Source organism: Danio rerio, chromosome 7 (genome assembly GCF_052040795.2).
Source record: "Danio rerio strain M-AB ecotype USA chromosome 7, GRCz13ab, whole genome shotgun sequence".
NCBI lineage: Eukaryota > Metazoa > Chordata > Actinopteri > Cypriniformes > Danionidae > Danio > Danio rerio.
Window position 1 is genome coordinate 74,692,063 of NC_141027.1, and position 27,448 is coordinate 74,719,510.

General features: G+C 37.8%; 1 protein-coding gene and 1 long non-coding RNA gene across 3 annotated transcripts in view; one reads left to right on the plus strand and one right to left on the minus strand.

Annotated features, from left to right (window-relative positions):
* The window catches only part of zfhx3b (zinc finger homeobox 3b), a 248,199-nt gene that overhangs the window by 197,573 nt on the left and 23,178 nt on the right, over positions 1-27,448 (minus strand). The gene's annotated exons all lie outside the window — the stretch shown is intronic.
* LOC147843281 (uncharacterized) lies at positions 24,056-26,867 on the plus strand. The gene is made up of 2 exons (XR_015496530.1): positions 24,056-25,669; positions 25,751-26,867. It is a non-coding gene; the product is annotated as an uncharacterized LOC147843281 (long non-coding RNA).

A 27,448-nucleotide genomic window follows, 5' to 3' on the forward strand; every position in this document is an offset into this window, starting at 1 on the left:
AGTTTTATGAGACTAGAAAATCCCTGCAGCCAATTAATGGGTCATCTTGCCAGGTTCTTACCCCCTACCATTTCCCCCTCACGCATGCCCAGAAGTGTTCCGACAAACCTGCTCGGGTTCACATGCACATCAAACGTGATTAGCTCTCCGCATTGGGAATTCCATGAATCCTCATTCCCTCTCATCTGCCACTGACCTCTTCGGCACACCAGGTTTCAACCCCACCACAGTGGTGTCCCCCTTCAACCCAGCCCAACCCAGGACCACGGGTTTCTCCTCCGCTTGTGGAAGTAATACCAGATTACAGAGCAACTGTTGTCAAATGTTTATATAATGTGTTTTTCTAGTTCTTTTCCCCCCTCTCCTTGTTTGGACAGCTGTCCTTTAACAGCGGGACATCTTCAGATGCTGCTCTAGCATGACTCTTCTGCTTTTTTTTGCAGAATTAACGTCTCATTTCAGCTTAATAAACATGAAATACATTTCCAATTTGGCAGCGAGAAGGCGACCGGGTTACCGTAGGGGAATTTGTGTGTGGTATGTTTGAGAGGCCATTTGTGTGGGCATAGGCTTTTGCTTTGTTTTTTATCAAGAGTGTATTTGTGTGCCTGCTTTAATGTAGTTTTTTTTTTACATCTTGAAGCCTGATGCTTGCCTGATATGAGCAGCTGTGCATGCATGTATGCATGCATGTGTGTTTTCTTTGTGGACCAGCATGAGTTAAACATTTGCTCTGTGACTCAGGTATACCAAACGTGTCCCAACAGGCCACCAACAGCCCAGCGTGGAACACAACGCTCAGTTCAACCCACAAAGAAAGAGAGGGAGAGCGAGAGAAGTTTAAAGAAAACAAAAGCGGACGGAAAGAAGAGGAGGAAAAAAAAATGCAGATCACAGAGAAAGCTCCTTTTGTTTGTTGAATCAAAGTAGATCAGCTTAAATGAAATATCCATCAAAACAGGCATTCATGGTGGGGCGCAGGAGCGGAGAGAGGTGTTTGCGGCCTGGGGGCGAAGGGGGTAAGGGGAGTCAGGTCAGGGTTACAGGCAGGGTGTGACTGCCAGATGAAAGTCAGCCTGGGCTGGGTCACCTCCACACAGAGAGCTGCTGAGTGTGTACGGGGTAGCTCACACTGATCCAGATGCTCTCTGTCAACACAGCAATTTCACAGAGGAAACAGGGCTTTACAGCACAAGAGACAAACTTCTGGACCAAGAGTACCCAGTCAACACCCAGCATGCATTTTGTTGCTCAGATGTTCCTCTTTTACATCCTGGGAGACTAAAAGCTGATTTATACTTATGCATCGAGTGATCGGCGTGACCCACGGTGCCTGCCTTGCATGTGGTCATGCATTTATACATCTGTGTGCTGTTTGTGTTGCTTTGCAATAACACTTCCAACTTGAATGTGCTCTTAATCTCTTCCTCCACAGATATCGATCAATGAAATACACAGAAGCTAAGCTATAATGCTAATGTATCCTTCATAAGTCCACTTAAAACCACGCTAAACAAGACTAGGAAACAAATGACAGAGAAAGAGAGAGAGCGAGAGTGGCAAAGTCTGACTACCTCAGCTGGGGCCTTCTCTCCCCCTTCCTGTCAGGAGGTAAATAGCTATTGGCTGCTCAATAAGTGGCTTCGGTTCACAGAGTGAGGGGTCTTTTTCCCTCTGCTCTCCACTGCCTTGACAAGCAGGTATTGACAGAGCAGTTACACACTAACCCATTGGGGGAAATCCTCTACAATGTGCCCCGGGCAGCTGATAAATGGAACTCATACGCTACCTGAGAGTATAAGCGCCCATACGCACACAAACACACACACGCGCTTTCTCTAACGCGGAGGAACAAGGCCTGACACGCTGGAAACTTGACAAAGCAAAGAAGCCTGGTGATAATAACAGGAAGTGAGACAAAGAGAGAGATGTACAAGGGTGAAAAATGGTCCGTAAAGATGCGAAGGTCATTGATGTTTCCTTGGACACAGATGTTTGTCCCTCTCTACACCGAAATCACTTTGCTCGGCTTCAAGAGGCACAAGATTACAGGATGGGAAATTATAGTACACAAACGTGCGCTCGATACATGTGGCCATGATCAAAATACTTGATTAAAAAAAATGAAAGCATTCAATAGCCAATTAAGGCCCTTGGAAACAGCTCGCTGAGTCCAAACACAGCACGGTATTGACACAATGCAGAAAGACGAATGTGAGAAAGATTATTGTAGCGCTAAAGCATCTGAGTAGCATTGACATGGACAGCCCACCGCCAAAGTAGATCAGTGTATGATGGACAACCTAGCTAGCAAAGAATTCTGGCCCAGATTTGGCATAAATCTGGCACAGCAGGCATTCATCCAGCCGTGGCATTCAGCATGTGGGCCAAACATGACCCGGGTTTGGGCACCGTCATTAAGGCAGCACACAATACTTGGGCCAGATATCTAATGTGGTATTTGGCCCAGATGCTAATAATGGATATGTGGGCCATAAGTTTGGCCTTGACCCACATTTAAAATTAATTTTTATTATTTGTGAATAAAGGAAAACAAATTCTACCAATTAGGTCGCTTTGATAAAAAGCACGCCCATGGCGCACCTAAAGGACAATGCTTTACGGGTTTTTCAATTTCATTGAAGTCATGGCACACCAACATATCTGGTCCAGTTCAAGCCCAGTTATGGGTTATTAACTTGGCTGAGACTTGGCCCAGATATGGTCCATGTTTGGCCCTCGTCTGTAAGCCAGACTTGGTCCAGTCATGTATCGTAATTCAACGCAGCAAGTGGGCCAAGCAAAAGATGGTTGTGTGGGCCAAAGCTGGGCCAGAGATATTTTTCTATGTGTGAAGTGACATATACAGCTGATTCCAGAAGTTTACATACACTCTAAAAAACAGAACATAATCATTTTTTAAAAAATGTCTGATGGTATGATGATATATATATATATATATATATATATATATATATATATATATATATATATATATATATATATATATATATATATATATATATATATATATATATTTTTTTTTTTTTTCTAGACAGTTGAAAGTTTACATACATTTCCTTGGTAATTTGCTTTTACTGTATAACTTTGGTCAAATGTTTTGGTTATCCTTCCACAAGCTTCTCACAATAGTTTGAAGGAATTTTGGCCCATTCATCCTGACAGAATTGGTGTAACTGAGTCACATCTGTCTCGCTCGCACAAGCTTTTTCAACTCTGCCCACAAATCTTCTATAGGATTGAAATCAGGGCTTTGTGATGGCCACTCCAAAACATTCACTCTGTTGTCCTTAAAGCACATTTTAACTAATTTAGCAGTATGCTTAGGGTCATAGTCCATTTGGAAGACCTATTTGTGGCCAAGCTCTAATTTCCTGGCTGATGTCTTGAGATGTTGCTTCAGTATTTCTACATAATGTTCTTTCTTCATGATGCCATCTATGTTGTAAAGTGGACCAGTCCCTCCTGCAGCAAAACAGCCCCACAACATGATGCTGCCGCCCCCTTACTTCACAGTTGGGATGGTGTTCCTAGGCTTTGAAGCTTTCACCTTTGTCCTCCAAATGTAACACTGGTCATTATGGCCAAACAGTTCAATCTTAGTTCCACCACACCACAGGACATGTCTCCAAAAATTTGTCTTTTTCCCAGTGTAATTTAGCAAATTGTAATCTGGCTTTTTTTGTTGATTCTGGCTTGTTGATTTCCCCATGTTGTCACTTAAGGAAGCTCAAGTGTGTTTGAGGTTTTCCTTAAATACTATTCTACAGTTGTGCCTCTAATTAACTCAAATGTTGTCAATTAGCCAATCAGAAACTTCCAAAACCTTGACGCCATCATCTGAGCTTTTTCAGAGGCATAATAATCTTATTGTATGTAAACTTGACTTTCAAGAAGTTATTCCAATTTCTCAAAAAAGATCTGCAATTATTTTCCTATTAAGCATAAAAAAACAAATTTGATTATCCTAACTTACCCAAAAGAGAAAAAGTTTAGTCACATTAACATCTGACTTTTTTTTTAAATGGTTATGTGCCTTTTCATACAGTGTATATAAACTTCTGGTTTCAACTGTAGAAAAGCCCGTACAGTTAAGGTGTGGATAAAGTAAAAGGGGGTAACTGAAATAAAGCAGTGAAGCCCTCACAGAACTGCATAAGATTGTGGGTTGATAAATCGCCAGGGGTAAGGCTCTGGCTATCACTTTGTGATATGATGCCAGTAACCTTCATTGATCCACGTGCAGGCAGGCAGGCCTTATCACAGGCTACCTCTTTGTGATATACTGAGATCTGGGGCCCCACTGCTTTTTAATACACTGCACTTTGGGTGAGGATGTCACAGGCTAACCTCCCGGCACCCGGGGCAATATTTTACAGCTGCACTATGACGGCTGAGAAGGCTGGAATAGGAAAGAGCGTCACTTTACTTGCGGTCTTATGATTAATACATACCGGTTTAATTTTCAGCTGTGCTTGTGAGGATACATACTATACATGTGATCATGGGACAAACCTCTGAGCCTTTTTATTAAACCTCCAAGTCCGATTAATTGTGCTGAATGTGTACTCAAAATCTTAAAAGTACATGTTTACACAGTATATTTCCTGATAATAGTTTACAGATACACTGGAGGATAATACGCTTTTAATGACTGATTGACACCATTTCTTTCTATCATACTGTACTTGAAAGTACTTATTTTATTATTTTGGCAAAGAGCAATAGGGATGCACATTATATCGGAGGCCATATCAATATCAGATGGTAAATGTTAATTTTAATGTTATTTTTATTGATCTGATAAAAAATGCTGATATCTTTAAACCAATAAACTGTTTATTATTAATGCTGGTTGCACCACATCACATGCTATAATTTTACTGACATTTTGAGTTTTTTTAGGTCAGGCGCTTTTTATATCATAAAAAAAGTTGGCCATAGAAAAAAATAGTAAATTTATAAAATCTTAAAATAAAATCCATTGTTTACAGTATGTGTTTGCCCTTTATTTTTGCAAGCATGCAGAAATATTAAAAAATTAAAGCATATTTCTATTTATTGGCTAAATTATCAAGTTATCGATTATCGGTATCGGTCAAAAAATTAATATTATATTTATATTATCCTGCTCACCAAGGTTGTATTTATTTAATTAAAAATACAGTACAAATTGTATAATTGTGAAATTTTAGTCCACAATAAAATAACTGTTCAAAAGTAGTTTATAATTTAATTCCATAATATATTTCAGTGATTTTAAAGATGATTTTTTTAGCTTCATTACTTCAGTCTTCAATCACTTGATCCTTCAGGAAACACTGTATTATTATTATTATTATTATTGTTGTTATTATTATTATTATTATTATTATTATTATTAATGGTAATAAAATCAATAATGACTGGAGTAATAATATTATTTGAAACTACATACAATAAGAAACCATTTACCTACAATTATAATGACTATTTAACAATTTAATATTTTTATTTTTTTACATTTGATAAATGCTTGATGAACAAAATAATTTTCTTTAAAAAAAACATAAACATAAACAAATCTTTCCCCAGACTTTTTATATACACGGTAGTGCATATATATGCAAAAGAACCTCTAAAGTACTAGACTATATTGTGTTTTATCTGGTTTTACTTTCAAAGCTAATATATTTTAAAAGTTATTTTAAAAGAACTGTAATAATAAGATTTTAATGTAATTACAATTAGCATGCAGTTAAATATACAAATGCATTATATTCAGCTCTAAATTACATTCTTTTCATATATATATATATATATATATATATATATATATATATATATATATATATATATATATATATATATATATATATATATATATATATATATATATATAATTCATACAGTGCTCAGCATAATTGAGTACACCCCAATTGGATATTTTAGTCACCAAACAAATTTAGAAATTTAAAGATAATACAAATAAATACAATCAAAATATATTAAAAAAAAAAAGAAATTACAATTTTTTTTCAATTTTTTATGCTTCTCTTGATTTGTCCTCTTTTTTAAAAATTTTATTTAATATTTTTCTATAACATATAAATTGGGTGTGCTAGTTTTTGACCTGTTATCGTAAGTTATTTTATAAGAAAAGCTCCAGATGTGGCTTCAAAACTGACTAATTTAACGTATATGCGCAAATATAATATTGTATAGCTTCCTATTGAAAATGTTAATTTAGAAGATAGATTAATGTATATATTTTGCAATAATTACACTTTTTAAAGTAACCCAAAAAAGCTTTAAAGATGCAATGAGAAAAAATTGATTGATAAATCAGGAAGGTAAAAAAATATATTTACAGAGTAGCAATGCATTAAAACATCCCAAAACTATTACAATTCATTCTTGCTCTTCCGTTACATTCTTTGATAGGTATTGTAGTACAGAAAAGCGGAAATCATGTGTAAGAGAGGAAAAGGAGGAAATCCACATAACGTTCACCATAGTTCACTAGGCCACAGCTGTACACTCAAAAAAAAAAAAAATGATTTGTGCTTAATTGATTTACTTTTTAAAAATGAACTGAATCAACACAAATCTTGGGTTTTTGAGGGGATAACGTTACTGTTTTATCTTCAATCTACTTAAATTTGTAAAAACGAATGTCAACTAAATTCCTTCATGTTGTCCCAACACAAATCGATTGTATGGAACCCAGCATTTTAAAACCATTTCCAACTGAAAGACACCACAGAAGTCCAAGGAAACCCTGATGTATTGGTATAGGGCATGACAAAAAGCAGCAGGCCTGACCTGAATCTAATTCTGCCACAAAGTTTGGTGGAGGAAAGAAACACTCAAAAACATACATCCAGAAATATCAAAGTGCTGACAGGAACTTCCCCCGCTCAGATTTAACTATACACCTGACCTGAGTGAAAACAGACACACACACACACACACACACACACACACTTTTGTTTCTTATTCACTGGAAGTAACACTTCACTAGCACCATATAATGACCGATGAGTAATGTCACAACCGCCTCACAAACCGATGTGAAGTTTGTTATGAAAAAACCCCACTGACAATGCATGACCTCAGGTGGAACTAAATTAGCAATATATCAGTGAATCTACAATATAGTAGATTAAGCCTATCAGCTTTTGCCAGCTACACAGGCGTCTACTAACGCACACACTTCTTGTGTAGTCCATGTGGGCAGAGCGTTGTGGAAGACAAAAGCGGCTGAAGGAATAGCAGCTGTATTATCCTATGTATTGATTTTAGCTGGTGGGTATTACAGAAGGAAAGAGTGGTTTTATCTGTCTAAGATCCCCCAACACTTTTCCTAACTAAACCAGTCTTTCTAGAGCTTATCTGGCCATAGAGGCTATTACTTACACCTTCAATCCCCCCTTCACCTGGGAGGACAGGAGTTAACATAGCTTTCTGGTGAGGTTACTTCCCTCATTATGAATGATATCATGGACGTCCCTGCAGAAAAGTCCTGCATGGCTGGTCGTCACCAGTATTTGTTGTGTTCTGCACGCCTGCTCTTGAATTCTAAATGAAAATACTCTAATGCTGTGTTCACACCAGACGTGGAAGGAGCGTCAAGTGAGAGTGATTTACATGTTAAGTCAATGAAAAGACACGAATAGACATCCTGCGGTGCATTACGCACGAATGATGCGATTTGCGCGGATGAAGCGGCGAGAGTTGATCATTTTGCTTGATTGATTGATTCATTTTTGCTTGCAAAACGCCTGTTTTGCACAAACCGCTCGAATTCGAAGATCTGAACTTTAGCGGACATTTGCGATGTGCTAACCAATCAGGAGCTTGCTCTTGTAGGGGCGTGATTATGACATAGTACAGTTCATCAAACTGAGCTCAGCTCATTCAGAAGCACAGCTGAAAGCTTCCATCATCCAGGTTGAGTTTCTGAAGGAGTTTATAAGCTCATAGAGCTGGGTGCACCTCTGAAAGGATCTAATGGACTCAGACACGGCTCCAAACGATTTGATGCTGTTTTTCAGCCTTCATAAAGCAGCTGTTCTCTCAATAATATCCATGTTAGCCATTTAGCAACGAAGCTAGAGTCGTCATGACACCAGGCAGACAGAAGCCCTTCCCATGGGGCGGGCGGGTTCCCCTCACTATTCTGCCGCCCTAGGCGGCCTAGGCCACCTCTATGAACATACTGGCCCTGCTCGTCTATTTAAGAGTGAATAGTGTGATTTATCCAAGCTTTCCGCATCTGGTGTGAACTAGTTTGTTTGCCCTCTTGGTGCAGTTAGTTTGGGCAGTGTGACACCTCAGTGGTCTCGGTACACTTTTAAACGAACCCTGGAGTGGTTCGTTTGTGGTGAAAACATGATCCGAAACTAAAACAGACCCAAAGTACTGTGCCTTTTTGGACTAATCCAGCTGCTGCTCTTATGAGGTGTGGAGGATTATTTGTTGACGATGCTTTACCAACAATTTTAAACTGAGAGAGAGGGGGAGAGAGAAAAACATTACCTGATAGATTGTTGTTAAAAATTCAGGAAGATGATTGTGTTGCAGTTCAGCTAATTTAACTCACGCCTCCTTCTGAAGTGACTTGCAATGCGCCTTCGCAGTTTGCAATGCATTAAAACACTGTTTTCCAGCCGCAGCTACTCTTCATTCTCGAAATTTATAGTTTGTCTAAAGTGATGTACAAACTATATAGTATACTATGACCAGGGATACAATCAGCCAGCGAAGTCGTCCCTCCATAGTCAAAATCGACATTTTGTGTCTGCCGTTTTTTTTACTTGTGGGAGTTCCAGTGGCATTTTCCCACACAATAATTCTGACCAATTGAAAAGCAGTTTAGGAAATACGTTCGATAACATCTGGAAAATGAGTGATGTGGATTTTGTCACATGACTGCATTTTGGTTATTTTCAACTGGTTCGGACCAAAGCAATCAGTGTGGTGTGAAAAAGACCCCAAAATATATCATTTGTTGCTGTTGGTCCAGACCAAATGAACCGAACAACAGATGTGAAAGCACCCTAACCCCCAAGCATCTCCATCTCTCCTAAAGTTCACCTATAGATTAAGTCTGCTGATCGAGCAATTAGGCTTCCTCCTCCTGTCTTTCTATCTGCTGTGAATATGAGCCGCAGAATGGAGAGATAATGAGAGCAGAATAATCCCACAGAGGAGTCTAGTACATCCTCTAATCACAGACTAAATGTTGGTTTTAATTACAGAGAAAGGAGAATATCCGAAGAGCACAATGCCACTGGAGTTTGAAAAAAAAAAACAGTAAACGTCAATTATCATACAAGATCGGTGGTTATTCTATTGGCGCGTCATCCCGTGCCAAGACATAAGCAATACGGCGAACACTTTCATTCCGATGCATTCTCATTTCCCAATATTAATAATGGAGACGGGTTGGGACAGAGAAAATCTCCGCTTCGCAATTACTGCAGAAATCCATAATCTAATCAATGCGCAATTCAAAGGGATTGTCTTAATACATATAAAATATGGCTGATGCTGAATATGTACACAATGATAGGCTGCGCAAATAGACATGGAAACGCTATTGTGAAAATGACCAATGGGGGGATTGTGGCTATTGAGGAAACGAGGCAAAAGTTTAACGATTTACATATTTCATAAGGAGGCGAGGGGAGAGTGTGAAAACACAGGGAAGAGGATTACAAAACAAGTCAATCCATTAAAGGAATACAAGCAATCTTTTTAGAGCCGATCTCGATTTCTCAAGACTTTGACAATGTAATCCACTATGTCAAATACCCTAAGCACACTCAATGGGGCTTGGAGAGAGCGTGGAGAGATTTTCTGAGTCTAGAGCACAACCAGGCAGAGTGGACTGCGTTCCTACACCCAGGATTGGCACACTCTTCCGGGGCACTCTTCCCACCTTGTAATTTGTTAGGGGCGGAGATAAATCTTATCTCGGAGACCTGATTAAGTTTTTAATTTACACTCCGATCAATAGCCCAAGTCTATTGGCAATATGTCTGAAACTCTATTTACCAAAGGATTCGCTGCTATCAATTGATCAAGGACCTCGCAGCCATAAATTATAGACATATGTTTGTGTGTCAGTGTGTGTGTGTGTGCCGGGGGAATTCTTTCATTGAAAAGTGAAACGATGGGAAAGTTTAAGCTGCAGGCAGCGCACAGTTGCCCCCAACAGAGCTGATCGTCTTACATCTACACACCCTCGAAATCACAAAGAGCTCAGGCTCTATTTTTTAACACCATAGGCAGCTGGGGGGGTAGGGGTTATGCATTTCACCACACGTGCAAAGATTCGTACAATGTTTTATGACCAAGCAAGCCAAATTAAGACATCTAGATTACACAATGCTAGTCACATGCGCCGAGAAAAACACTCACACACCAAACTCTGGGCTTGATCCCTCCCACTTCCGGTTCCTTTCCGCATGAGAGCCATTATCTGTTTACAATCCTGTGCTTTCCAAACGGAACTCTTCAGGAGGAATCTGCTCTCGTTGCCTGTACGCCGAATTCCTGAGCTCAGTTCGTCTGCCAGGCTGAGAGTCAGAGCAACATGGGAAACAGAGGCAGGGATTGTTCAGGCACCGGTTAGCACAACCATGACAGCCAGGAAACGTCCCGATGGCTATTTTAAGCTATTTTGATATTTGTTTAGAACTTCACAGGCTGTGTGTGGTGGCAGGGGCCGGGATAGAGAGGGACTGTGCTCAGGAAATGTGAAGAAAAGATCATAACAGCGTTGAATGAGTGTGTGTGGACAATGTGGGATCTGTGATATTTCTCCCATGTGGTGGGACTCTCTCCCTCGCTTTCCCAGGAGAAGAGCGGAAAGAGGGCAAGTCCTTATCGGCATGGAGAAAGTGTCGTCATAGCATTTCTGCTCTGACCCTGCTGACTCGCCGATTCCTTAACATGAGATCATTCTGGACAGCTGACCTCAATATCACTGTGCCGCGCACTGCCAGCCCGCCACACATCCACAAGAGCTTCTCCTCCACGTATAACAGCAGAAAGTGACCACACCACTGTCCACACCCCCATTCAGCCTAGCCACACATTCAAAATAGCATCTTTAAGATGTTTTCCATTTGAACTGCATGGAAATAGAAAACGTTCTGAATGGAATAAACAAAGAAAAACTGCCTGCAGTGATTAACATTTAATAGTAGTAGATAAAATCCACAAATAAAGTCGGAATTAAAGTGATAATGGAAACCCTTAACAATAAAGTACAATTTGTTCATGTTAGTTAATGCATTACGGGCTAGATTTACTTAGCAGCTTGGACTACTAACAAGATTTAGGCTACTAAAGACACACAGTAAAATATTGACAGTGATTTTTGTGGCTGATCTTGTCGCATTTGTAGGGGTTTCCCTTTCAGACAGAAAACTAATTGGAGGAAAGTACTTAAATGAACATTCTAAGGTTGATGGTATTCAGTTTATTGGTATTTATGCCATAATTTAACACCTAAAATAAGTATGTAGTAACCTGCTTGTGGCTGAATTGTTAGTACAGTAAGGAAGGCATGGTGGCTCAGTGGTTAAACCCCTCACAACAACATGGTTGCTGGTTCGAGTCCCGAATGGGCCAGGAATTACATTCTTAGGTTGACGTTAGTCAGTTTATTGATATTCATGCTATTTTTTAACACCTAAAATAAGTATGCCGTTACTTGTTTGTGGCTGAATTGTTAGTACAGTAAGAGCCCCATGGTGGCTCAGTGGTTAGCACTGTCGCCTCACAGAAAGAAGGTTTCTGGTTTGAGTCCTAGCTGGGCCACTACATTCTAAGGTTGATGGTAGTCAGTTTATTGGCATTTATGCCATTATTTAACACCTAAAGTAAGTATGCTGTAACTTGTTTGTGGCTGAATTGTTACTACAGCAAGAGCCCCATGGTGGCTCAGTGGTTAGCACTGTCACCTCACATCAAGAAGGTCGCTGGTTCGAGTCCTGGCTGAGCCACTGCATTATAAGGTTGATGGTAGTCAGTTTATTTGTATTTATGCCATTATTTAACACCTCAAATAAGTATGTCGTAACTCGTTAGAGGCTGAATTGTTAGTACAGTAAGGGCGGCACTGTGGCTCAGTGATTAGCACCGTCACCTCACATCAAAAAGGTCGCTGATTCGAGTCCTGGCTGAGCCACTACATTCTAAGGTTGATGGTAGTCAGTTTATCTGTATTTATGCCATTAACACCTCAAATAAGTATGTCGTAACTTGTTTGTGGCTAAATTGTTAGTACAGTAAGGGTGGCATGATGGCTCAGTGGTTAGCACTGTCGCCTCTCGTCAAGAAGGTCGCTTATTTAAGTCCTGGCTGGGCCACTACATTCTAAGCTTGACGGTAGTTAATTTATTCATATTTATGCCATTATTTAACACCTCAAATAAGTATGTCGTAACTTGTTTGTGGCTGAATTGTTAGTGCAGTAAGGGTGGCACGATGGCTCAGTGGTTAGCACTATCGCCTAACAGCAAGAAGGTTGCTGGTTCAAGTCCCGATTGGGCCAGGAACTACATTCTAAGGTTGATGGTAGTCAGTTTATTAGTATTTATGCCATTATTTAACACCTAAAATTAGTATGTCTAAACATTTTGTGGCTGAATTGTTACCACAATAAGGGTGGCACAGTGGCTCAGTGGTTAGCACTGTCGCCTCACGTCAAGAAGGTTGTTTGTTTAGGTCCTGGCTGGGCCACTACATTCTAAGCCTGACGGTAGTTAATTTATTCATATTTATGCCATTATTTAACACCTCAAATAAGTATGTCGTACCTAGTTAGTGGCTAAATTGTTAGTACAGTAAGGGTGGCATGATGGCTCAGTGGTTAGCACTTTCGCCAATCAACAAGAAGGCTGCTGGTTCAAGTCACGTCTGGGTCAGTAATTCTAAGATTGACGGTAGTCAGTTTATTAGTATTTATGCCATTATTTAACACCTAAAATTAGTATGTCATAACTTGTTTGCGTCTGAATTGTTAGTACAGTAACAGCACAGTAACAGTGTGCAGTTTGCATGTTCTCCGGCTTCCCCCACAGTCCAAAAACATCCACTAAAGGTGAATAAGATGAACTAAATTGGCCATAGTGTAAGAGAGCGTGTATTAGTGTGTCCCAGTAGTGGCAGGGCATCTGCTCTATAAAACATATGCTGGAATAGTTCTATGGCAACCTCTGATAAGTCAGAGACTAAGCCAAAGGAAAATGAATAAATGAATGTTAGTACAGTACACGCACTGTTTCATCGTCAGCTCTGCTTGTTTTTGACCTGATTTGTGCTGGCTTATGTGCTATGTTAGACTTGATGAAAACGAATGGCTTCATCTGTGTTTTGTAATTTGCACATTGTCAGTAGATAAATTGCAAAACTTTCTGAAGTTATAGGGGATTGCACTCTTAAGTTTCATGCATCATGAACCAACAATATTTTTTTAATTATTTACTAATCTTTGGCGAGACAGTGGTGCAGTAGGTAGTGCTGTCGCCTCACAGCAAGAAGGTTGCTGGGTCGCTGGTTCGAACCTCGGCTCAGTTGGTGTTTTTGTGTGGAGTTTGCATGTTCTCCCTGCCTTCGCATGGGTTTCCTCCGGGTGCTCCGGTTTCCCCCACAGTACAAAGACATGCAGCACAGGTGAATTGGGTAGGCTAAATTGTCCGTAGTGTATGAGTGTGTGTGTGAATGTTTCCCAGAGATGGGTTGCGGCTCAAAGGGCATCCCCTGCGTAAAAACTTGCTGGATAAGTTGGCGGTTCATTCCGCTGTGGCGACCTCGGATTAATAAAGAGACTAAGCCGACAAGAAAATGAATGAATTACTAATCTTTAGTTAGTAAACAAACACAAATAATCAGATTATATGTATAAAATACTAAAGATGGGTGAATAGCATGTAAATAAAAACATTCATTTGTTTGTTATAACCCAGTTGTGTGTAGAAGTGTTAACATTTTAACAATCTACTTAAGTTTATACTTCATCCATGTTGTTTGGTCATATTTCTTCCATGTTGTTTGCACTGCATAGTGGGATCCAGTATCATACTCGATGCAATTCAATTATACAAATGCGCTACACGTTTTAGTAGCATAGTAATTAGTTTAAAAGTAGGTCACCTGGATTTACATGATTTTAATACATTTGCATACTGGGTAAAGTATGCACATTACATACCGCAGAATATACAATAGTGAAGTCACAGACTAGCATGGTAGTGCGCCGCTAAAAATCTTGCTTTTCCATTTCTCCATTTATTTCCAGAGCGAAATAAATAAATGAAAGGAAACACATGCTTGGTTGTATTAAACAGATGCCACATACGACATTCATCCTCATGCTGGCTGGTGTGTACATTTCAAACTATACGCACGGCAGGCAACAGAGGACACACACACATCTTACCTTCCTTCACCAAACGTTTCTGACAGTGAGTGACCGGAAATGGAGGGGGTGAGAAGAATAAGGCACTGATAAATGATTCGGGGAGGAATTTTAAGTGCTATTTTGTCACGAAGTGAGCCTCGCTCTGGCGGAGACTAGCATAAACATGTGTCAGGACTGCATGTAATTACAGAAGAAAAACTTCCTCTTGTAGTACGTGCATGAAAAAAACTGTGCAGACTGAATTATCTGCGAGAGTGTGTGTGCGTGTGTGTTTTATCGCCTGCTACGCATACTTTAAAGATGAACAAACACAAAACAGCCATGCTGACACCTACTGCCATAAAACCCTGTTAACCAACTGTTAATCAAGTGGTAACATGTAATCAGAGCTGTCACGTGAATGGCATGCGATGTGAAGAATGGACAAAATCTGGTTTCCAGAATTTTCGGGTCATGAGCGTCTGTTTGTTTAACAAAACAAAGGACGATTTACGCTCCAAGAATTGTGTAACACTTCCAAAAAAAGAAACAAATGCGTGTCAACCATCAGCTACGTAGCAATCCCAGCAGTCCTCGATGATGTCCAGATTTGTTTTGATAGGGTCAGTCACTGGAGCTCCTAAAAAGACAGGGGCCCATTTTCCACACCAGCCCTCATGTTTCTCAGAGCTGCTATAATTAGCCAACTTTGTTCCTCGCTGCATGTCCAAATGATATTTACATATACAAATCCCATTTGGCTGACCATTCCAGCAAAACCGGCGAGCAGGGTTTGCTCGAAATGTCTAAACAAACAGGACGAATATGTGTCCAATGAGTACCCCACAGATAATGAAAAATTAGGAATGGTTTGAATGCGGTCGCTTTGTGTTTTGACTGAAAATGAAGCTCTCAGTGCGAACGACGTATTACAGCCAAGCCGTCAAGTCCTTCTGAGTGTTTTGGGGGTCAGTGGAAGCTCCTTAGCTCGGGCAGGTCAGGGCTTGAGGCCTATAAAGAACATTCCAGAGCTCTAAGCAGACAGCAAACACCCTGAGACGCTGAATAACCCTCAAACTTCTCCTCAAGCGCTGCCAAGTCTCTCTCACTTTCACTTCCTCTGCTGTCCTTCAGATCACTCGAGCGGTTAAGCATCGCATGATGTCATAACCAGTGTTGGCTAAGCTCCTTCTAAAAAGTAATTCAGATTTAATAACTACATCAATCAAATTGTATTTAAACTACTTTTCAGATTACTTTTTTCTGAAAAGTAACTTAGTTACTCAAGAAGTAATCTAATTACTTGACACAATACTAAAGTTACATATAAATGCACCAAATGCACAGACTATGGCTGCATCCAAAACGCATACTTCCATACTATATAGTACGCTAAAATCAGTATGTGAGCCGAGTAGTATGTCTGAATTCATAGAATTCGAAAAAACAGTATGCGAGAAATACCCGGAAGACTTACTACTTCCGGTAAGATTCTGAAGTGCGCATCACATGGATGCTGCGCTATCCCATGATGCCCCGCGAGCGAATTCATGAATGGGAGTAAAGCAAGGTACGTCAGGTTCGTTACGTGACTATGTCAAAATGGCGGATGTAGTACGTCCGAATTCTATTCATACTTTTCACATTCATACTGTATAGAATACACTTTCTAACGGCCGAGTAGTACGTTTACATTCAAATGCAGTGCCTACTGAGTAGTAGGCGGTTTCGGACACAGCCAATAGGAATTAAACTCTTACTTCTTTAAGTTTGAATCAAACAAGGCCTTTTATTTTACATCTGGCAGCTAGCTCTTTTCAACTTTCACATGGTCACCCACTGAAGATAAGCAGGGCTGCGTCCAGTCAGGGAGACCACATGAGAAAGCTAGGTTGCTGCCGGAAGTGGTGTAAGTAAGGGGGTGGTCAACATGCGGTCTGTGTGGGTCCTAATGCCCTACTGTATTGGTGGGGACTCTATATTGCTCAGTAAGCACCGTCTTTCGGATGAGATGCTAAACTGTTGTCGTTAAAAATCCCAGTGGTTTAACCTCGGCATCCTGGCCTTTATGGCCTCCTAACCATCCCCCTGTCATAATTGGCTTCATCACTGTCTGCTCTCCACTAATCTGGTGTGCGGTTTGGCGCATTATGCCCGTCGTGTCATCCATTTGGATGCTGCACACTGGTGGTGGATGAGGAGATTCCCCCCCAAAATGTGTAAAGCGATTTGAGTGTCCAGAAACGCGCTATATAAATCCAAGGAATTATTTATTTATTTATTTATTTATTTTTATTTATTTATTTATTTATTTATTTATTTATTTATTCATGTATTTGTTATTAATATTAATATTATTATTATTATTTTATTTAAATAAAACTTAACATTTTAAACTCGAAACGACTAAAAATTATGAAACTATTTCATACATATTCTCATATATCATCATATTATCTAAAACATTTCAAGCATGTACAATCGTCGGATAAATGGTTCTCGGATAAGTGTTTCTCCAAATGTATACCTTCTATTGTCATGCACTATTTTTTTTTCAATAAATTTTTTAAAGCATATGAAAAAAAAATATCTTGAAAAAAATGTAGTCTTTAGTTGCAAAATATATTGGTGTAACAAAATAATTAAATCTTTTAGCTTCCATAAATTGATTTTTACAGAATAATAAAATTGTTGCACAGTATATACGTAAGGATATTATATACTTACTTTACCCATTTTTATATCTATGTTGATATTTTTCCCAATGTTGGTGTTTCGCACCATCTAATTTTTACAAGGTGGGTCATTAGCCCAGCACTTAACCCCCAACATGGAGCACCAGGACATAAACACATTTATTAAGCTTACCCGATTCCCCTATAGCGCATATCTTTGGACTTGTCGGGTAAACTGGAGCACCTGGAAGAAACCCACGCAAACATGGGGAGAACATGCAAACTCCACACAGAAATGCCAACTGACCCAGCCGGGGCTTGAACCAGTGACCTTCTTGCTGTGAAGCAACAGCGCTACCCACTGAGCCACCATGCCACCCCAAGTACAGTATATTATATAAGTAACCAATAATAATGCAAAGCAATCCTTTACTTTCTTAGTTTAAAAGTAACTTAAAGTAACTGATTACTTTAACTGATTTACTTTTTTTTTTTTGATGGTCCATTTGAGTATTAGACTGTCTGCTTAATATCTGTTGATATGCTCCATCAACAGACATTTAACTGACTATAAGAAACTTTGCAAATACATGAGAACTTACACTAACCCTAACTCCAACCTAACAGTCTACTTATAAACTAATGGGAATTAGTTGGCATCTAGAGACAATGCAAGTTAAATTCAAAATAAAACTTGACCGTTACTTTCTATCTTATTACACTAGTCAGAATACTGTCTGATTGGTTGATGTTACTGGAAAAAAAAGGTGAAATGCTTCTGTGCTCTTTTTATAAAGTTTATTAGCGGACACATCTGATAGTAAACAGAGTGAAATCAACGTGAGTGGGATTTCCTAAGTGCTCAACATACTTTTTTCCCCCTTCTGTGCTCATTAGGGGCTATCTTGATTAGTTGCGAGAAGCTTTTGTAGAAGAAACCATTTGTCCGTTCACTATAAGAGTGAATGAGAGAATGAAAGAGAGAGGGAGAGCGAGGCAGGTTTGCAGGTTTCAGTTGAAGCCTCGCCCTTGCTCTGCCACGATTGTAAACTTTTTCTGTTGATATGCAAAGCAGCGCAGATCATTTGGGTCCCCATGGCAACAGCGCCCCTGCTTTGCACAAATGTAATGATTAATCGCGGCTTTGATAACAATGGCCCGCACCGCTGTTCCAACATAAACGCTGCGAGGACGACAGTGTGTGACTGCAAGGGGGATCCATACACGGACACACACGCACGCCCACTCCCCTGCTGGCCACCATTCGCTGACTGCCAGGGGTGTGTGGCCGTGTGCGACCACGTGCTCACTCGCACCACTTCATGGAAAACTAAATGTTTCTGTCACATGTTGACAAGAGATAAAGCTTTACTAATTATTTAATAAAAGTAGCATTATTGTAGAATATATCAAACAAAATTGGATACTTGTGTATAATATTTAGCTGTTTTTATTTTAATCTAGCATAAAATAATCTAACAAACTGACTCTTGTTGATGGAAATCAAAAGGTGCAGCTACTGTAATATAAATTAGACATGCCAATAATTAATAATTCAATGTATTATGATATTGAACATGCACACTATTGATATTATTGATATTAATATAGTTAGAGTGTTTTTAATTTTAATTTTACTGTCACATGTGCTTTGTTGACAATAGCAGCCTGATCTCACGAGAAAACGTAAGTATTTTACGTTTTGTCAGTTTATTGGCTATTTCATACGAATTCGTAGGAGTTTAGTTGTACAAAAACAGAGCATTTTAAAAAGGAGGCGTGGCACTCAACCTCGTCGCTCATTGGGTGATTAGCAAATCATACTAAATTGTACAAATTAGATCGTACAAATTCACACGAATTAGCCACTAAATCAAAATGTTACGAATTACGGTGAGATTGTGTTGACAATAGATTTTTTTGATATAAAGCTTCATTAAGTCTATAATAAAAGTAGCAATATATAAAAACAAAACTGAATATTTATGTAAATTATTTAGCTATTAATCTAGCATACAAAAATAGACTTTTGAACAACCTAATAATCGTTCTGTCTAGGTAAATCAAAAAGTACAGCTAATGTAATATAAATGAGACATGCCAATAATTAATAATACAATATCATGATAATAAACATGCAGAATATTGATATTATTGACATTAACATCATCAGAATGTTTTTAATTTTACTGTCACATGTGCTTTGTTAACAATACCAGCCTGATCATACGAGAAAATGTAAGTATTTTACGTTTTGTCAGTTTATTGGCTAATTCATACGAATTCATATCGACTTTAGTTGTACAAAAACAATTTTTAAAAAGAAGGCATGGCACCCAACCCCGCCCCTAAACCTAACCATCATTGGGTGATGAGAAAATCATGCTAAATTGTACAAATTAGATTGTACGATTTCACACGAATTAGCCGCTAAATCAAAATGGTATGAATTACCGCGAGATAGCGTTGACAATAGATATTTTGATATAAAGCTTTATTAAGTCTATAATAAAAGTAGCAATATATGAAAACAAAACTGAATATTTATGTAAATTAGCTTCTAATCTAACATACAAAAATGTACAACTTAACAATCTTTTGTCTATGCAAATCAATAAGCACAGCTACTGTAATATAAATTAGACATAATTTAATAATGGTAATGAACATGTACAACATTGATATCATAGGGGTTAATATTCGACTTTCGTGTGCTATGCCGACGAGAGATATTTTGGGATAAAGTTTTACAAATTATTTAATACAAGTAGCAATAATATAGAATAAATCAAACAAAATTGGATACTTGTGTATAGTATTTAGCTTTTGTCTTTTAATCTATCAAAAAAATAAAATAAAAGTACAGCTACTGTAAATTAGACATGCCAATAATCAGTAATTCAATAAATCATGATAATGGGCACTTCGAAATACAGTAAATAACACTTTTAGAGTGCTTTTTTTTTAAAGAATATTCACATTGCATTTGCAGTGGTGTTCCTAACAGTGCCACATGTTTGACTGTCAACTCTATTTATGAGGATTTATAGGAGCTTTTGTACGTTTTCACTTGAAAAAAATGCTCCATAATGTGCTCGTTTACTTTCCAATCGTCACAGTAACTGTATTAACTGTAATTAAATGATTGTCTTTTGCTCACTGTTGATTTTAATCCTTTAACTAACATTTACTATTCAGTATGTAGCAGAGAGTTACCTACTGTACTTTATAACCATTTTATAATTTAATTTAATTGAAACATTTGTTAACTCTGAACATGTTTATACAATGGGGTGACACGGTGGCTCAGTGGTGTTGCCTCACAGCAAGAAATTTGCTAGTTCGAGCCCAGACTGGGCCAGTTGCCATAGGGTTTGCATGTTCTCCCCGTGTTCGCTTGGGTTTCCTCCGGGTGCTCAGGTTTCCCCCACAGTCCAAAGACATGCGCTGAAGGTGAATTGAATAAACTAAATTGTTGTGTGAATGAATATGTATGGATGTTTCCCAGTACTGAGTTGCAACTGGAAGGGCATCTGCAGTGTAAAACATATGCTGCATAAGTTGGCGGTTCATTCTGCTGTGGTGACCACTCATGAAAAAAGGGACTAAGCTGAAGGAAAATTAATGAACACAAAGTATTTTTGTTATTAAACCTGTTCAAGTTACTTTTTTTGTGTGAATTAAATTCAGGAATTAATCGCAACAAGAACATTTAATACCTTCACAAGCCTAACATAAATTTTCTAGGCCTAAACACCGTCTAAAACACAGCATCTGTTTCTTTTTGTCTGTCATCCTGAACTGTAAATTCAGATAAAGTGGACCATGTGAAACAGTGGCCCAGTTCACCTGAATTCACCCGACAGATAGTCGAAGCCATTGTGTGTATCTGTCCGTACAAGCCAACGCTGCGGCTTGCAAGTCAATGCAGGAATGTGGCCAGAGTTTAGGTCTCTGAAACTGTAATTCAATCAGCGCCACTTGGCTTTGACGCAGATTCACTTTGTCAGTTGCGCTTTACCATTAATTTATCATTCTGAAAACAGAGACAATCCAAACAATCATTTCTCTCTCCTCTGATACCTGTCAGTGAGGGGCGGGTGCAAATCTAATAACTGCATTTTATTGGCCGACGCCACAGCTTTGCTCCTACACACGGACCGGCTCCACCTTGACTCGTCTGAAAGTTGACGAATCTTCAACTTGCTAGCCGGCAGACGAGTATCAACCGCAGGCCTGACAGAAGGGCTCACCCAGTTCACCCCCCTCCTGCCCAAATCCACATACACGTACTACTGAGGGAAAGTCAACAGTGTGTTATGTCTAGTGTCCAGATGGACAGACGTGGTGTGGAGACATGGCCTCTGAAAGGGGGCCGGCCTAGGATCTTAGCAGGGTTAATGGTGGCGTGAAGAGGAACAATGAATACGCAGAGAGTGCGAGTATGAGGGGGGGTTCATCATGCTGATCAGGCGTCAACAATACTATTTTTCCCCCTGGCATTATAGGATTTGTGTCCTACTAAAAAAAAAAAAGATAAAAAGGATAAAAAAGAAATAAGGATCAACTGCATAGTTCTGTGAAATATAAAAATGCTGGTTAATGTTTATACATTTTAGCTAATTCTAACCACAGTCGCAAGAATGAAACAACATATTTACCAGCTAGGTAACATCTGCTTAGGGCTGGATGATATGATAATAATCTAATATCACAATAACTGGATGGATGGATGGATGGATGAATGGATGAATGGATGATAGACAGACAGACAGACAGACAGACAGACAGACAGACAGACAGACAGACAGACAGACAGACAGACAGACAGATAGATAGATAGATAGATAGATAGATAGATAGATAGATAGATAGATAGATAGATAGATAGATAGATAGATAGATAGATAGATAGAAAGATAGACAGACAGATGTTAATGCACGTTAATTGCATTTAATTATTTCTACAATGAAGACTATAGTAGTAGTTGATCACAAAAGTGTCCAGACACAAGAATTGTTGTTGTTGAATAGTTTTAGGACAACTCAAGGTTTTGATACGCTTTAAATGTTGACATCGGTATACAGTGTCATTTTACATTTAATTTTTATAATACTTTAATTAGTATAATGATCATAATGTAATATGTTTATTATATTTTAAGCAGATTCACTATTCTACAAACCATTGCAATCAATGTAAACATATGAATGGTTTCCAAATAGAGGTACTAGTCACACTGTGAAATTATATTATTAATTATTATTTATTAATTATTATTATCTATTATTATTAATTTAAAATTCTATATATCACAATATTAATTGCAGAAAAACAAAATATCCCAATGTCAGTTTTTTTTCCATATATATATATATATATATATATATATATATATATATATATATATATATATATATATATATATATATATATATATATATATATATATATATATATATATATATATTAGCCCCCCTTTGAAGATTGTTCTTTTTTAAATATTTCCCAAATGATGTTTAACAGAGCAAGGAAATGTTCACAGTATGTCTGATAATATATTTTTTTCTTCTGGAAAAAGTCTTATTTGTTTTATTTCAGCTAAAATAAAAGCAGTTTTTACATTTAAAAAAAAGACATTTTAAGGTAAAAATGATTAGCCCCTTTTAGCTTTATTTTTTTCCGATAGTCTACAGAACAAACCATCAGTATACAATAACTATTGTATACATCAGTATACAATAACTAGTTTAACCTAATTAACCTAGTTTAGCCTTTTAATGTCTTTTAATGTCACTTTAAGCTGTATTGAAGTGTCTTGACAAATATCTAGTAAAATATTATTTACTGTCATCATAGCAAAGATAAAATAAATCAGTTATTAGAGATGAGTTATTAAAACTATTATGTTCAGAAATGTGTTGAAAAAATCTCTCTGTTAAACAGAAATTGGGGAAAAAATAAACAGGGGGACTGATAATTCAGGTAGTCTAATAAATCTGACTTCAACTATATATATTAACCAGATGTCAAGGACTATTTAATTTCAACAATATTATAGTCAGAAATGTCCTCATTCACGTGTGATCATGTTTAGAACGTTAGAGCTAATGTTTGATTTGAAATATAAAATTATTTTATCATTAAAATGTTACATTTTCACTTTTTAAATGAATGATTACAGGTCCAGGATTAAAAAAAGGATGGTATATATTGTTAAATAAAATGCAAAATGTAAGTGTAGTACTTTCAACATTGCCACTTTCTCACAATGCTGTTATACATGTTTCTGTCTGTAATATTGCAATACATGTAATATTCTGCATGTAATATTGCGTTCGTTTGAATTATTATAAACAATGTTTTCTGTGACACAACGGTATAAAGAATAATAGTATGAAACAGACTTTTTATTTTGTCCAAATGATATATACAGTATCTTCAAATTCTACATCCCAAGTTCTTAACAAATCTATCTAATTGATCAAACATAATATCCATAACATTCTGCAACCCAAATAAAAAGATGCAGTGATGATGTGACCTGCCATAGCAAGAGACAGTTCCGTCAAAACGGGCTCCACGCCGGCTCCAGGCCAGCAGGCCACCTTATTGTTAAGCCTTGCAGATGTTGCCAGATCCTGGCGGGTCACAAAATCACACACATTTGCATTCCTGATAGAGGGAATTGGGATTAAGGGCCCTGAATGCCTTTGTCAGTCCTGACACAGTCTGAACACACAACACAGAGAGAAAAAGCAGAACGGGATGGGAAGAAAAGAGAGGGAAAGGACAATGAAAAGAAAATCACCTTGAGAAAACAGAAAAAAAAATGTTAAAAGTAGGCGAGAGAGTGGAATGCAGAAGGGAAAAAAGGACAACTTGAAAGCTGGACAGCACAAAAATAAGAAGAAAATGCATTTAAATAATAACAAAAGATCTGATTTTATTTTCTTTTATAGTGAAATAACAAAAACGTTGAGCATTTACTATGAACAAGGATAAAAGATGAACACTTTTAAAGAAATACTAATTTTATTTTATTTTTTTAAATGAAGATAAAGTATTTTGGACATTATCTACATGTCATTTGTTTACAGCTTGTGTAATGAAATAAACCAGCAGTTTGTACCCTGCGAGGACGTTTGTTTACATTTGCGGAAAACTGATTTGAATTAAATTTAATATCTCAGAATTTACTCACCCTTCACTTCAGTCTTACTTCTGTTAAACACATTTTGTTTGCAAGATTACTGATTTATGGTACTCACTGACGTCCATAGTAATTATTGTTATTTTTTTATGGTGGTCAATGTACCACCATTAGAGCTGCAAGATTCTGGCTAAAATGAGAATCGCGATTTTTTTTTTTTTTGCTTAAAATAAAGATCACGATTCTCTCACGATTCGGTAGATGTAAAATAAAGCTTAATATGAGATTATTGTTTTTTCTCAAACAATAATAATATTATGTGTAGGTCTACTGGTTTCTATTAATAATTATATTCTACTTATAATAATTCTGATGTTGAATTATGTTTGAGATATAGGCCTTTGCTTGCAATATGTCACTAAGAACATTATTAGGCCATTTGATTCACTGGTAAAATCAACATTATATAGGCTAGAGTACTTATATTGACACTGTAAACATTATTTTTATGCACAACTGTGTGTTCGCTATGAAAGCAAAAGCATATCAAATGTCAGGATTGCTTTCTGAGGCTCAAGTTATTTATTAGATGAAGAACAGATTGACGCAGCTTCTCCTACTGCAGCAAAATCCGTTTTTACTGTTGATATTTGGCGCCAGTTAATCAGTAAGTGATGATTTTGTTCGATTTTGAGTTTGTTGACTCGTTGGATGGAAACGCTGCTTTATTCGCACGTCTTTAATGCGATAATCCAGTTTTGAGCTTAATGTTCATTCGCATTTTTGGATGGAACCATAGCTATTGTCTTCCATTGTAATTATATTTTTTTTCTATGGAGGTCAAAGTGCCATCAACCAGCATTCTTCAAAATATCTTCTTTTGTGTTCAACAGAAAAAAAAAGAAACTCCTAAATGTTTAGAGAGAGTAAATTATGAAGAAATATATTTCTGAACTATCCCTTTAATACATCAATTAAGGTCAAGCTAATGTATGTTTACTTGACATCCCTGCTGAAAAATCCAGCTTAAACCAGCCTTAAACCTAACTGTTAGGACGTGTTTACATTTGAGGAAAAACTGACTCAAAGAAATTGCCCAGATAAAAAAAATAAATAAATAAATATCTGTCATAATTTACTGACCCTTCACTAGTTAAAAACCTGATTTTCTTTCTTTTGTTGAACTTTTAACTGGTTTATGGTATTCACTGACTTCCATAGTATTATTATTATTTTTCTACACAGCAAAAAATGCTTTTCTTACTTAGATTTTTTGTCTTGTTTCTAGTCCAAATATCTACAAATTTCTAAATCAAGAAGAGTTTTCTAGACAAGCAAAACATATTGTCTTGTTTTGAGAAATAATATGCCAATATTAAGTGAGTTTTTCCTTAAAACAAGCAAAATAATCTGCCAATGGGGTAAGCAAAATAATCTTACGTCAAAAGAAAAACAAGATAAATTTGCTTACCCCATTGGCAGATTATTTTGCTTGTTTTAAGGAAAAACTCACTTAATATTGGCATATTATTTCTAAAAACAAGACAATATGTTTTGCTTGTTTAGAAAATGCTTCTTGATATAAGAAATTTTAGATATTTAGACTAGAAACAAGACAAAAAATCTAAGCAAGAAAGTCATTTTTTTGCAGTGTATGGAGGTCAATGAGTGGCATCAACCAGCATTCTTCAAAATATCTTCTTTTGTGTTCAACAGAAAAAAAAGAAACTTATAAATGTTTAGGGAGAGTAAATCATGAGTTATTTTTCATTTGGGGTGAACTATCCCTTTAATACATCCACTAAGGTCAAGCTTATGTATATGTGCCTGTAATACAAGTAACATTCGTTGTGAGAACAAAACAAAACAAAGAAATAACACACACTCTTTGTCCATCAAATGTAATAAAATGCAAACATTTTAGGTGTGACTTGTGTGTTCCAATACAATTTGGGCCACTGTATGTGTGTTTAACAGTTGTTTGGCACAGTGGAGGGAGAAAGTCCCTTGTCCAGGCCAGAGTTCTAGAAGAACTTGTGTTCCCGTCTGCAAGAGAGACAGTGCTGACCAGCTGTGTTCAGTGAACATCCATGGCTTATACAAACATACACAACCTTTGATCAAACCACTGTGGCCCGGCCAAACATGCCCCTCACCAGACACTGTGCATACAAACAGTCAAGCGTAGCTATGTGTTTAAGTGTGTGCGTGCATGAGTGTGTGCGTGTGTGTGTGAGTGTGTGTGTGTGTGTGTAAGTCAAGCTTGGCACAGTCAAAAGGCAACATAGTGGTGAAACTCAAGAGGGAGTGTAAATAAAGAATGACAAGACAGTAAGAATCTTTCTCTTTCACATTGTCTGTCTTCTATGCTAATTATTAGCATGCATGGCTGCAGCACAAAGTCACGGGCTCTGTTCCAAAATCTAGTGAGCTCCCTAGCTGTCTATGGCTTACTTAGACAGCTGCCTGCTTTGGCAAAACTGAGCTGATGCCACGAAGCATATGAGAGACACAACACATCATTAGTTCCAAAAGAGAACGGTGTTAGCATGTTGGTACAGTTTACTAACAACAACAGGATACTCCATTACGAAAAAAAAAAAAAAAAAAAAAAAAACAGACACTATTTAGTCTTATAGGAAATGTAAAATAGACTACCTTATACTGTTTTCATGCTACAATAGCACTGGTATATGAGAGACACAACACAGTTGTTTACAATAGATTGTTAGCATGACATTAGCATGTGCGATATAAAAAGTATGAGGGCCCTGCTAAAGAAACTGCTAAAACCAGCCTAAGCTGGTTGGCTGGTCTAAGCTGTTTTTAGCTGGAAGTAGCTGGTTTTCTAAGCCTTGTCAAGCTGGTTTAGCTGGTCTCTCAGTCTGACGAGGCTGGTTTTAGCTGGTCTCCCAGCCTGGTCAATCTGATTTTAGCTGGTCTCCCAACCTGGCCAGGCTGGTTTTAGCTGGCCTCCCATCCTGGTCAAGCTGGTTTTAGCTGGTCTCCCAGCCTGGCCAGGCTGGTCAAGCTGATCTCTCTGTCTGACCAGGCTGGTTTTAGCTGGTCTCCCAACTAAGACCAGCTACAGCAAGCTAAAAAGTGGCCAAAACCAGCTTGACCAGCTAAAACCAGTTATAACCAACCTGGCCAACTAAGACCAGCTAAAAAGTGGCCAAACCCCTCTAAAACCAGCCTGA